The sequence below is a fragment of the Haliotis cracherodii genome, unplaced genomic scaffold (assembly GCF_022045235.1).
Source record: "Haliotis cracherodii isolate W230 unplaced genomic scaffold, xgHalCrac1.p SCAF_17, whole genome shotgun sequence".
Taxonomy (NCBI): Eukaryota; Metazoa; Mollusca; class Gastropoda; order Lepetellida; family Haliotidae; genus Haliotis; species Haliotis cracherodii.
In genome coordinates this window covers 7019550-7031700 of record NW_027266272.1, presented here as the reverse complement: position 1 = coordinate 7031700, position 12151 = coordinate 7019550, and the positions used below count along the sequence as shown (strand labels likewise).

The 12151-nt window shown below is 43.3% G+C and overlaps 1 protein-coding gene and 1 pseudogene across 1 annotated transcript in view; both read left to right on the top strand.

Moving 5' to 3' along the window:
- LOC139465141 (uncharacterized) overlaps positions 1-12151 on the top strand; it is a 101112-nt gene that overhangs the window by 70928 nt on the left and 18033 nt on the right. The window lies entirely within an intron of this gene.
- Positions 8709-10869, top strand: LOC139464291 (uncharacterized; annotated as a pseudogene).

The following is a 12151-nucleotide window of genomic DNA, read 5'->3' as shown; positions in this document are numbered from 1 at the left end:
TTGTACATTATGCGTCTTTCTATCGGTCGAATACAGTTATATTGTGATCAAATCCCAAATTATCTAGTTTAGGTTGTAAAATAATGAATGGTTGAAATTTTCGTTGTTGAAAAAATCGAAACATTGAAATCATTTGAGTTAATATGACGCTATTTGTCATGTTAGTATCATTTACAGAAGCCCGAGGTCTGCCATCAACTGCCCAACGTTGGGTGGTAGTTGAACAGAGCGAGAGGTTTTGCAAATGATAAGGCCTTGAAAAAGAGGTGAGGTGGTGAAATGGGGTTTAACATCGCGTCAAAGATTATTGCACTTATATGCGACGTGCATGCACGTGTGTGTGGTTGCTTGTACTAGTCCGGACTGATTCCGATTTATAGTGCTAGCCCACGGAGATACCATGCAGCAGTTTAACATAAATACCCCACTCAGGCACAGTAAAGTGCCCTTGTTTCAGCCCCTTAATGCCGAGCGCCAGACAGGTAACAACAAGTACCATCTCTTAACGTCTTTTCGTATGACGGGGCCGGGGATCGAACCACGTTCTACCACTAGACCACAGAGGCGGTCTCCTTGAAAAAGAACTACCGACCGAATATGTTCTGAGCATAGTGATATCCGTAACACAACCTAATAAATACAACACAATGATGATATGTATTCACACAAAGAAGGCATTCGTGAAGAGCAGCCTCCTCGTGGTGAGTGCTGGGTAACGCTAATAGCTCTTCCCCCGTGTGGAACCGGGGCAGAATGTTTCCACAGCACCCCATTACTGGTCGTAAAAGGCGACCGAATTGGGCAACCTGTTTGCCGTGGATTGCATCCCTGTGTCGGCAGAGGAAGGGATTCTGGTGGTTGAGGACGACGGAACCGGCATTAGTGTTCCTTAGTCCAACACACCACTTTGACCCTAACTTTGCCAAGACGGGTGGTAGAGTGGGCCCGGTCCTATCAATCGGCTGGTCATGCCAAGCCCTGTGCATCAATATCATCTTGCACAAGTTTATCTATACGTTGAGCAAATTTGTTTTAGTCTTGGCTGAATGATATGTTACTAAAATTCCAAATGTATTGTTTAAATTTCTACTTTGCCTAGAGTCGTATGCCCAGAAGGCGGTGGCTCATGGGCTAATCTGGTGGATTTTATCATTCTGCCCGAGTATAACATTCCTGTACCCCTATGATGCTAGTTTGCGGGAATTCCGCTTACGTACGGCATCGCCCTTGTTGGCGCTCCATGGTGGGCAGGGACAGGTCTGCTGAACCACATTAATTACAATCATGGGTAAAAAAAATCCACAAAAAAAACCCGGCAATTATCAGAATCTGATTCTGAGCTTGATTCATCTGATGATGAAACTGTGACGAGGTTATTGTATTCTGAAAGGGATACTTGGCCTAGGTTCCTTGTAATGGAAGCTAAGGGTGATCGTACTCTAGCTTCATATTCACCATTTCTTTTGGAGAAAGGACTAAAAGGTAAAGCAGGTGAGTTGAAAGATGTAAAGAAATTACGTTCTGGCGCTCTTTTGTTAGAATGCACAAGAAAATCACCAGCCATCAATTTTAATGACATCTACTAAATTGGCTGATATACCAGTCACATGTTCTGCCCATAAGACACTAAACTTCAGCAAAGGCCTGATCCATGATCGTGATCGCAGTCTAGCTGATGAAACCATTGATGAAATAGTATCAGAACTTCGCAGTCAAGGTGTGATTGAAGCCAAACGCTTTACAAAGATGGCCGTGATTTTCCATCCAACACACACCTTTTGACTTTTGATACGACAGCATTACCAAGTTCTATAAAAGTTGGTTGTTTTTCTATGCCTGTGGACCTCTACATCCCACGACCGACTCGGTGTTTCAAATGCCAGAAATATGGGCATGGACAGAATTCCTGTACAGGTAAGGTTACATGTTTCCGATGTGGTGACATTGATCATGAAGGAAATACCTGCACTTAACCTATGAAATGCGCAAACTGTCAAGGCAATCACATGTCCTCTTCAACTGACTGCAGTGACTATAAGTTTCAACGCATTATTAAAAAAATCAAATGTGAGCAAAAGATCAGCTTCACCGATGCCAGGAAACAAGCAAGATTAGTCGCACCTGCCAACAGTACCGGCCAATCTTATGCTTCTGTTGTTAAAACAGTTAAATCGGTGATATTGCTGACAAAACAATCCCTAAGTCCTCTGCAAATCCTCATATTCGTAAACCATGGTTTAATAATGACTGCAAACAAGCAAGAAAGTGTAGGAAGAAAGCAGAAAAATATTTCCGCCGACATCCTACAGTACATAACTTAAATACTGTGAAAATTACAAGTGCCAAGGCACAACGTGCTTATAAACAAAATAAGCGCCAGTCTTGGAGAAACTATGTCTCCAAAATTAATTCACGCACACCCATGTCCAGGGTGTGGAACATGGTTCAAAGAATTAAAGGCAAAGGTTCCAAATCGACTGTACACCATCTTAAAGACGGTGGCACATTAAAATAACTGATAAAATTGACATTGCAAATAAACTTGGCGAAACTCTTGCCAAAAATTCTTCATCATCAAATTATGTTCCTGAATGTCAGAGATATCAGAAACAACAGGAAAAGAAAAAATATACTTTTGATTCTAGTAATGGTGAAGATTACAATGAAGTATTTTCACTGCATGAGCTACACACCGCTCTTGAGCAAGCTCATGATACTGCAGCAGGCGATGATAATATCCACTATCAGTTATTGAAGCATTTGCCTGAATCATGTCTTGAAACACTTTTAGATATTTTTTTACCAAATATGGACTTCAGGGAATTTTCCTCCTTCGTGGCATAATGCCATTGTAGTCCCCATACCAAAACCTGGCCGGGATCATACAGATTCCTAAAATTATCGCCCTATATCGTTAACCAGTTGTGTTTGCAAAACTATTGAACGAATGGTGAATAATAAATTAGTTTGGTATCTGGAAACCAATAACCTTCTCACAAATATTCAGTGTGGTTTCCGGAAGAATAGAAGTACTATTTATCATTTAGTACGGTCGGAATCCTTTGTTAAAAATGCTATTGTTAATAAACAACACGTAGTATCAATTTTCTTTGATCTTGAGAAAGTATGTGATACTACCTGGAAGCATGGCATTTTAAAGGATTTACATGACTTTGGCTTTGGATTTACATGACTTTGGCTTTCTCAGTTTTTAACAGACAGGCAATTTCAAGTCCGAGTGGGTACAACTATGTCTGACTATTATAATCAGGATCGGTTTGTTGCGCAAGGATCACTTTTTGTGGATGATTTTAATCTATCATGTTGTGGGAAAAGTATGCATACAATAGAGAGGCAGTTACAAATCTGTCTCAATAAAATTCACAAGTGCTGTCTAGAAAACGGGTTTAAATTTTCTAAATCTAAAACTAACTGTATACACTTCTGCAGAAAATATAAGCCCCATAAAGACCCTGAATTATTTTTGAATAGGACCCCTAACAAAGTTGTAAAGGAGGCCAAATTCTTGGGACTCATCTTTGATAGCCATTTAACTTTCTTACCACACTTTAAATCACTCACTCACTAAATGTCTGAAGGCACTCGATTTATTGAAAGTTGTTTCTAATTCCAAGTGGGGAGGGGATCAGACAACCCTTATACAGGTAACTGATCCGTTCAAAACTTGATTACGCCTCCATCGTCTATGGTGGAGCACGTAAAAGTAATTTTTAAAAACTAGATACAATCCATCACCAAGGAATGAGGCTTTGCCTTGGACCCTTTCGTACTTCTATTCCAAGTCTGTCTGTTGAAGCGAATGAGCCTCCTCTTAAACAACGCCGCCTGACACTAGCTTTACAATACATCACTAAATTATATTCTAATCAGTCAAATCCAGCTTTTAAATGCATATTTAATCCTCTTTACGAAGATATTTAAAATAAGAAAACATCTCTTGTTCCACCACATGGAATAAGAATCAGTAATTTCTGCTGTGAAGATTAACTTTGAAGATATAGCTCCCACACAACTGCTTTCATCGCCTCCTTGGCAAATGGTTAGGCCAAATGTAGACCTCACATTATCTAGACTTAAGAAATCTGATACAAATCCACTAATTTATAAACAAGAATACAATCAATTACGAAACACTTATAAATCTATATTTACGGATGGATCCAAGTATGGGGGCACAGTTGCTAGTGCCACTGTCATTGGATCCAGAACAGTATCTTCACGATTACCCGATAATAGTTCCATATTCACAGCAGAAGCACACGCAATTTTAACAGCACTAAAATATATCAAGAACAAATCAAAATATAAAGAATTCATTTTTTTTTTCAGATTCACTTTCGTGCCTTCAGGCTATTAATATGTCATGTAAACATCCATTTTCAGTTGAAATTCTTGAGTTATTTAATGATCTTGCCACTGGCCAATACGACATCGTCTTTTGTTGGTTACCCAGCCATGTTGGGATCGTTGGTAATACAATGGCTGATGCTGCTGCTAAGGCAGCTCTCAACAAATCTGTGACACCACTTCTTATACCATACAGTGATTATAAACCTGCCATTAGATGTTTCATCAGAGATCTAATGCAAAAGAAGTGGGACACCCAAGTGGGTATAAATAAATTACATGCAATAAAAAAAAATATCGGTTATACCTACTTGGGTTGTCAGTCCAGATTTGAAGAGGTCGTATTAAGACGATGTCGTATTGGTCATTCTTGCTACACTCATGAATATTTTAAATGGTGAGGATCCTCCATTCTGCATTCCTTGTGATGAAACAATCACGGTCAAGCATGTCCTGCTTGACTGTGTTGATTTTTCCATCACAAGGGATAAATATTTCAAGGTTAAATCTATGAAGGATCTTTTTAACACTATTAGTCCTCATTTAATTATTGGCTTTTTAAAAGAAATTGAATAGATTCATAAATTTTGATTGTACTGTCTTGTGTATAAATATATTCATTTTATAATTGGCTAAATAAATCCATAACTGAGATTGTTAGTGGCTGTATCCTCGAAGGGGGTTGAAGTAGTGTATAATTATTGTCCCCCTGAGAGGGTATGTAAGACCACGTCTTTCAAAGTATATTTATTTCGACCACGTTTTTAATAGAAGAATATATGTTCCTTTAACTTTGGCTCAATTTGTCATAATCTCCAACAGCTGAAGGAATGATGTAAAACTGGCTGGGGTCCATGTAGGTAGCAAAAGTACTGTTAGTCCCCATGGACCCTAGCATGGTGATCTACCTTCAGCTGCTGGCGATCTCTAGCCCATTTTTATTCTGTGTTGTCAACTCATTCTTTCTTCTTTTAAATGTGTCTCAACTAGTTTTAAATCTAATCTGTGATATGCTAGTTATCGTACTGTCCTTCGATGACAGGTTTTTATAAAGTTTAAATATATGTGAGGTGAAATGGGGTTTAACGTCGCGTCCAAGATTATTGCACTTATATAGCGACGTGCATGTACGTGTGTGTGTTTGTGTGGCTGCTTGTACTAGTCCGGACTGATGCCGATTTATAGTGCCAGCTCACTGAGATACCATGCCGCAGTTTAACATGAATACCCCACTCAGACAAAGTATACTGACTCCGAACCGACCAGTCCTTGTTTAGCCCCTTAATGCCGAGCGCCAGACAGGGTAACAACAAGTACCATCTTTTAACGTCTTTTGGTATGACGCGGTCGGGGACCAAACCCCGGACCTTCCGCTCTACGGGCGGTCGCTCAAACACTAGACCACGGAGGCAGTCCTTTAAATATATGTATTATTAATGTCTATCTTCTCGTCACGATATGGCTGAAATATTGCCGATGTGACGTTAAATATTAACTCAGTCACTCACTATGTACATAATATACAAACATGCAATGCAAACGTTGATTTTCTGAAAGACAGACATGGTAAACACGCACTTATTCCGCACATTAAAGAAATTGTTCCATGTATTTACTGTCTATGACTTTCTTCTTGCAAATCTGGAAAAAATGTTGAGGATAATTATCAATGTAGATACATTAACTGATCATGTTTCTTGAATGGTCATCTTACGTGAGACGATTGTGGTGTTATTTGTCAACTTATTTGTACATTATGCGTCTTTCTATCGGTCGAATACAGTTATATTGTGATCAAATCCCAAATTATCTAGTTTAGGTTATAACAAAATAAATGGTTGAAATTTTCGTTGTTGAAAAAATCGAAACATGGAAAACATTTGAGTTAATATGACGCTATTTGTCATGTAAGTATCATTTACAGAAGCCCGAGGTCTGCCATCAACTGCCCAACGTTGGGTGGTAGTTGAACAGAGCGAGAGGTTTTGCAAATGATAAGGCCTTGAAAAAGAGGTGAGGTGGTGAAATGGGGTTTAACATCGCGTCAAAGATTATTGCACTTATATGCGACGTGCATGCACGTGTGTGTGGTTGCTTGTACTAGTCCGGACTGATTCCGATTTATAGTGCTAGCCCACGGAGATACCATGCAGCAGTTTAACATAAATACCCCACTCAGACACAGTAAAGTGCCCTTGTTTCAGCCCCTTAATGCCGAGCGCCAAACAGGTAACAACAAGTACCATCTCTTAACGTCTTTTCGTATGACGGGGCCGGGGATCGAACCACGTTCTACCACCAGACCACAGAGGCGGTCTCCTTGAAAAAGAACTACCGACCGAATATGTTCTGAGCATAGTGATATCCGTAACACAACCCAATATATACAACACAATGATGATATGTATTCACACAAAGAACCTCAACAGAAGTCGGTGTTAAACAGACCTACAAATAGGGTAATGTCATCAACAAAATATGGCTACATCAATATACGGTTTCGTGAAGATCCGGGGTAGAATACCCATGCTTGCCACAAAAGGCGACTATGCTTGTCGTAAGAGGCGAATAACGGGATCCGGTGGTCAGACACGCTGACTTGGTTGATGTATGCCATCGATCCCAATTGCGTGGATCGATGCTCATGATGTCAATCACTGGATTGTCTGGTCCAGACTCGATTATCAATATACGTCGCATGACATCATTTGACCGTGGCCGTCGATTCCACCAACATTTTGAGAGTGATTCGAACGTTAAGTTTCTGAGTCTTCCGTATATCGTCATTGAAACTAAAAGTCTAATAGTTAATAGAGCAACGTTTGAAACTGCACCTACAATGAAGTCCAAACTACCGCCTTAACGTTACATGGATAAGGGTTGTTGTACTTCACCATAGTGCTCAATGTACCCTCCATCGGCAAGCTGTCATCTGTGTATTTGCACTGGAATTTATCGACCAGTATATCATCAGTTGACTCATGACGCGCTGGTTATAAACACCTGACTTGACAGGCCCAGTACCGATTCAGTCAGCCACTATTGTACACCCGCACAGTCTGTACAGTCAAACAATCCGAACTATAATCAAAAGGGTTTTATATTAACAAATACGTGTGGATTGTTTATTCAGGGCCTTCCACCAGAAAGTAGTAAACTGAAATTGCAGTTAAAGAGTTCAGACAATCAAAATAGTTCAAACATACACTTTACATTTTTGTGGCCTTACACTAGGAGATTTGTGGTTAAAGAGCTAATAAATGTTACCGTCAAAAAAGAATCATATTTGTCACCGATGTACTGTTGTTTTATGTCGATGTAAGTAAATCATTGCTACTTCCGGTTAGGTTACCCTGACTCGCGCTAGCAGTATTTCATGGTATTTCTCTTATAGCAATTCGATAAAAACAAAAATCTTCTGTTGGTATTTCTCTTGTAGCAATTCCATGAAAACCAAAACCATCTGTCAGTATTCATCTTGTAGCAATTCCTTCAGGTCAACACCGAGTAACTTGACTTATGTGTTAACTATCCCAAGGAAGCCCTGTTATCTCTAAATTATATCATTCTCATCTGACAAGGACAAAAATCCAAGAGGAATGACGCATTAATGTGAACTACTAAAGAATGAACTTAATATCACATTAATATCAGCAAATCTCTTGGGGACCATCCAAAGACGGACTTCGGACTTCGCTGTAACGATGCCATTAAGCATCAAATACTTGCGCAACACCTACTATAACAGTTAAACCTCGTCGCAATACTGTTTTGGTCAGAACAAGTGTTATCTTACTACCAGGAGGCGAAATAATGGAGACACTCCAGCAATCCCTCTTCACACTATTTAGACCCGTGAAGATCCGGGGTAGAATAGGTCTTCAGCAACCCATGCTTGCCGTAATAGGTGACTATGCTTGCCGTAAAAGGTGACTATTTACATTTAGTTCTAACTACTAAATGACTTTATCGCGCGTGTCCAAACCATGGGCTAATTACGTCTGTAACCCAATCACCCCCCGTAACTCAATCACCCCGGGCCACCACTCGGCACCGTGCCCGGGGAATAATCCCGCGCAAGCATCATCCCGCCCTTTGTTAGTCCGTCATTCGCGAGCCCTTCCCCAAGTACACACGTGTGTCACTGTATCTAATCGCTTTCCCATTTTACGTTTCCTTTGTACCCAGTCGCGAACGTTTCGCCGATTACGCTTTGAATACCATCTATTCCAACACTCGCCGTATCGCATTTACACAATCGCGACCGTTTCGCCGATTACGCTTTGAATACCATCTATTTCAGCACTCGCCGTATGGCATTTATTCCCTCTACTCCCGAACTTCACCCTCGGGACAATTTACGCTTGTGGAATACCAACTCACCACCCCGACTTTTCGTGATGCCTCCCAAGAGAAGAGCAACCGTCAACCACAAGCTTGTGAGGGGAGCCAAGCAGGCCAGGACAACCAGAAGACAAACCCCGGGAGTACACATTGTACAGGAGACAACAGCTGATGGTGAGTCTGCCAATTACGGAAATATCGAAGGTGGCAACAGAATTAACGTACAATCGGCGCAGCTTGTAAATGCCGCGCAGGTTGCCAACTCGGCTACCCAGGTAAACGAGCAACTGGGAAAAATACTCCAGTTGCTGGAACATTCAGCGCCCGGCCCGGTTAGCGCAAACCAACAGGTAAGGCTTGGTTTTAGTTCTCCCGCCATTTCGCCCAACATAGGGAGAATCCCCGATGCGCACAACGAGGCCGACGGTGACGCGGCCCCAGCCAATCACATCGCCGGATACGGGGATTCCCTTTCCTTCCGTGCGGACGGAATAGACGCGCACGTCAAACAACAGGTGAGGGAAAAAATCTGGCGTGGCGAGTATGTCGACCTCGGCACAATACTACCAAACACCGAGGGAAGTCACGAGGACGGTACGATTACCATGGCGTATGACTCCTCAGGTAAGGTAATTTTTAAACCAATAAAACAGCAACCAAAGCGCCTGTCCCTGGCAAGCTGGACTTCAGCTTTCCACATTTTCATGTGTACTTACGTTAGTAGGCACTCCGAGGTCCGCACAACCCAGGGGTTGCTGTCCTACATGGAAACCATAAGAACGGCGGCACTTCGATTCGGGGGGGATGCCTGGTCAACCTACGACCAACAATTCCGACACAGAATGTCAAGGGACCCCTCACGACGCTGGGACAACATCGACGGGGAGTTGTGGCTGAAGTACATGGTAACACAGCCGGTACTACAACCAGAATCAGGCGGACGGGGCGCAATGACACGCGTACAGGGGGACATCGCCAGTCAGGTATGCTGGGATTTCAATAAATTTGGCTGTAGCAGGGTCAACTGTAAGTACACTCACAAATGCGGTAAGTGTGGCAAACATTCCCATAGCTCTAGGACCTGCTTTCGAGGGAATGGGGTCCAACCGACCCCATACAAGCCCAATCAGCCCTTTCCTAACAAAACCATCCGGCAAGGCAGGTAAATTCAATGGCCCCTTCCCCCGTGGATCTCAATGAAATGGCACCCTGGTTACGCCAATATGCTAGGGTCAATTACAGAGATGCAAATTATTTATGGGTAGGTTTTAGCTTTGGCTTTAAGCTCGAGTTCCAGGGAAGCCGCACGGGTCGCCTGGCACGAAACTTGCGATCAGCCACACACCAAGATACGGCAGGCTACGTGAAACAAAAACTACAAAAGGAAGTCGACCTTGGCAGGATGGCGGGCCCCTTCAAGGACACCCCCCTAGACAACCTCCAAGTATCCCCAATAGGCCTGGTGCCCAAGAAGCAGCCAGGATATGGTCAGCACCTGGGTAAGCATGCGGAGGAATTCCGTCTAATTCACCATCTATCCTATCCCAGGGGTAAATCTATAAATGACTTCATAGACACAGAGGCCTGCTCCGTTGTGTACGCCAGATTTGATGAAGCTACCCAGATGGTGCAACAACTGGGAAAGGGAGCATTACTAGCAAAATTCGACATTCAGTCGGCCTTTAGAATTATACCAGTCCACCCATCCGATTTCGAGCTGCTAGGCATCAGATTCGAAGGTGAGTTCTATTTCGATAAATGCTTACCATTTGGCTGCTCCATATCTTGCGCCATATTTGAAACTTTTAGTACCTTCTTGCAATGGTGCATGCAATCGCATCTTCCAACGTGTCCGGTCATGCATTACCTGGATGACTTCCTAACGGGGGGCACAGCAGGCACCAGCCACTGCTCAGACAACCTCAACGGATGCGTGAATACACTTGAACAGCTTGGGGTTCCTATTGCGCACGACAAGACGGTGGGCCCCACAACCAAACTGACATTCCTAGGGCTGGAAGTCGACACCATTGCAATGCAGATCAGAATCCCAGAGCCCAAGATCAAGGAGGCAACAAGGGAAATCCAAGACATCCTGTCAACAGGTAACATCAAGGTCACAAAAAGGGCCCTTCAGTCCCTCATAGGCAAGCTTAACTTTATGTGCAGGTCTATACCAATGGCAAGGGCATTCAGCCGCAGGCTAATCGATCTGCTTAGCAAAGGTAAGCAACCATTTCACCACATTAGGATTACCAGCTGGGTCAAGGAAGACCTACAAATGTGGTTAACATTTCTTACGAGTTATAACGGCATTTCAGTGTTTCAGGACCAACTATGGGTGGACAGCGATTTCCTCCAGCTGTTTTCAGACGCAGCGGGTGGCGCCGGCTTTGGGGCCTACATGCAGGGCAAATGGTTTAACGGCGCATGGCCACCCCAGTGGGTGATGGATGGAACTACACAGGACTTGACGCTCCTGGAGCTGTTCCCCATCACACTGGCCATCCAAATCTGGGGCAAGCAACTCGCAAACAAAAAGGTCCCCTTTTACTGCGACAACCAAGCCGTCGTAACAATAATCAACAAGCAGTCAACCAAGGCCCCCAGAGTGATGAGCCTACTCCGTCGCCTAATCCTGCAGTGTCTCCGATATAATATTATGTTTAAGGCAAAGTATGTATGTTCCACTGCTAACACTATTGCCGATGCTCTCTCGAGGTTTCAGCTCAAACGCTTCCGAGAGGCAGCACCAGCCGCGGACCAGAACCCCACACCTATCCCGTGCAACATATGGCTCATCTGAGGCAGGAAGCCGGCAGACTCCTACAACAATCTCTGTCTACTAATACATGGGCCACTTACCAAACAGGCATCAATGCCTTGCACCAGTTCCGGTCCGCACACCCGCTACAAGAGGTGTGGCCAGTCCCGCTGGATCAGGTGGTAAACTTTATTGCTTATCTGTCAGTCACTCACCACTCCCCTAACACAGTCAAGACTTACATTGCAGCGCTGTCTTCACACCACAAATTCCACGGGCTCACCGACTGTACAAACCATTTCCTGGTAGGCAAGATTGTAACCGGCTTACACAAATCAGCGGGCCGACCAGACACCAGAAAACCGATCACTGCAGATCTGCTGCAGGTAGTAACCAACAATCTGCCTCACGTATGCTCATCAGCATATGAAGCCAGGCTGTTCAAGGCAGTCTACTGCACAGCCTTCTTCGGTTTCTTTAGGGTTAGCGAACTCGTCCAAACTGGACCCTCAAAAACAGGTTGCGCCATCCAGAATTTAAGCTTCTCGGGCAACCCCCAGCAGCTTTCAATCTATTTACCACACTCAAAGTCTGATCAGTATAGGATGGGGACAACAGTTACAATGTCACCTATACCAGGTAATCCGCTATGTCCGGTAGTCGCCATCAAGCACT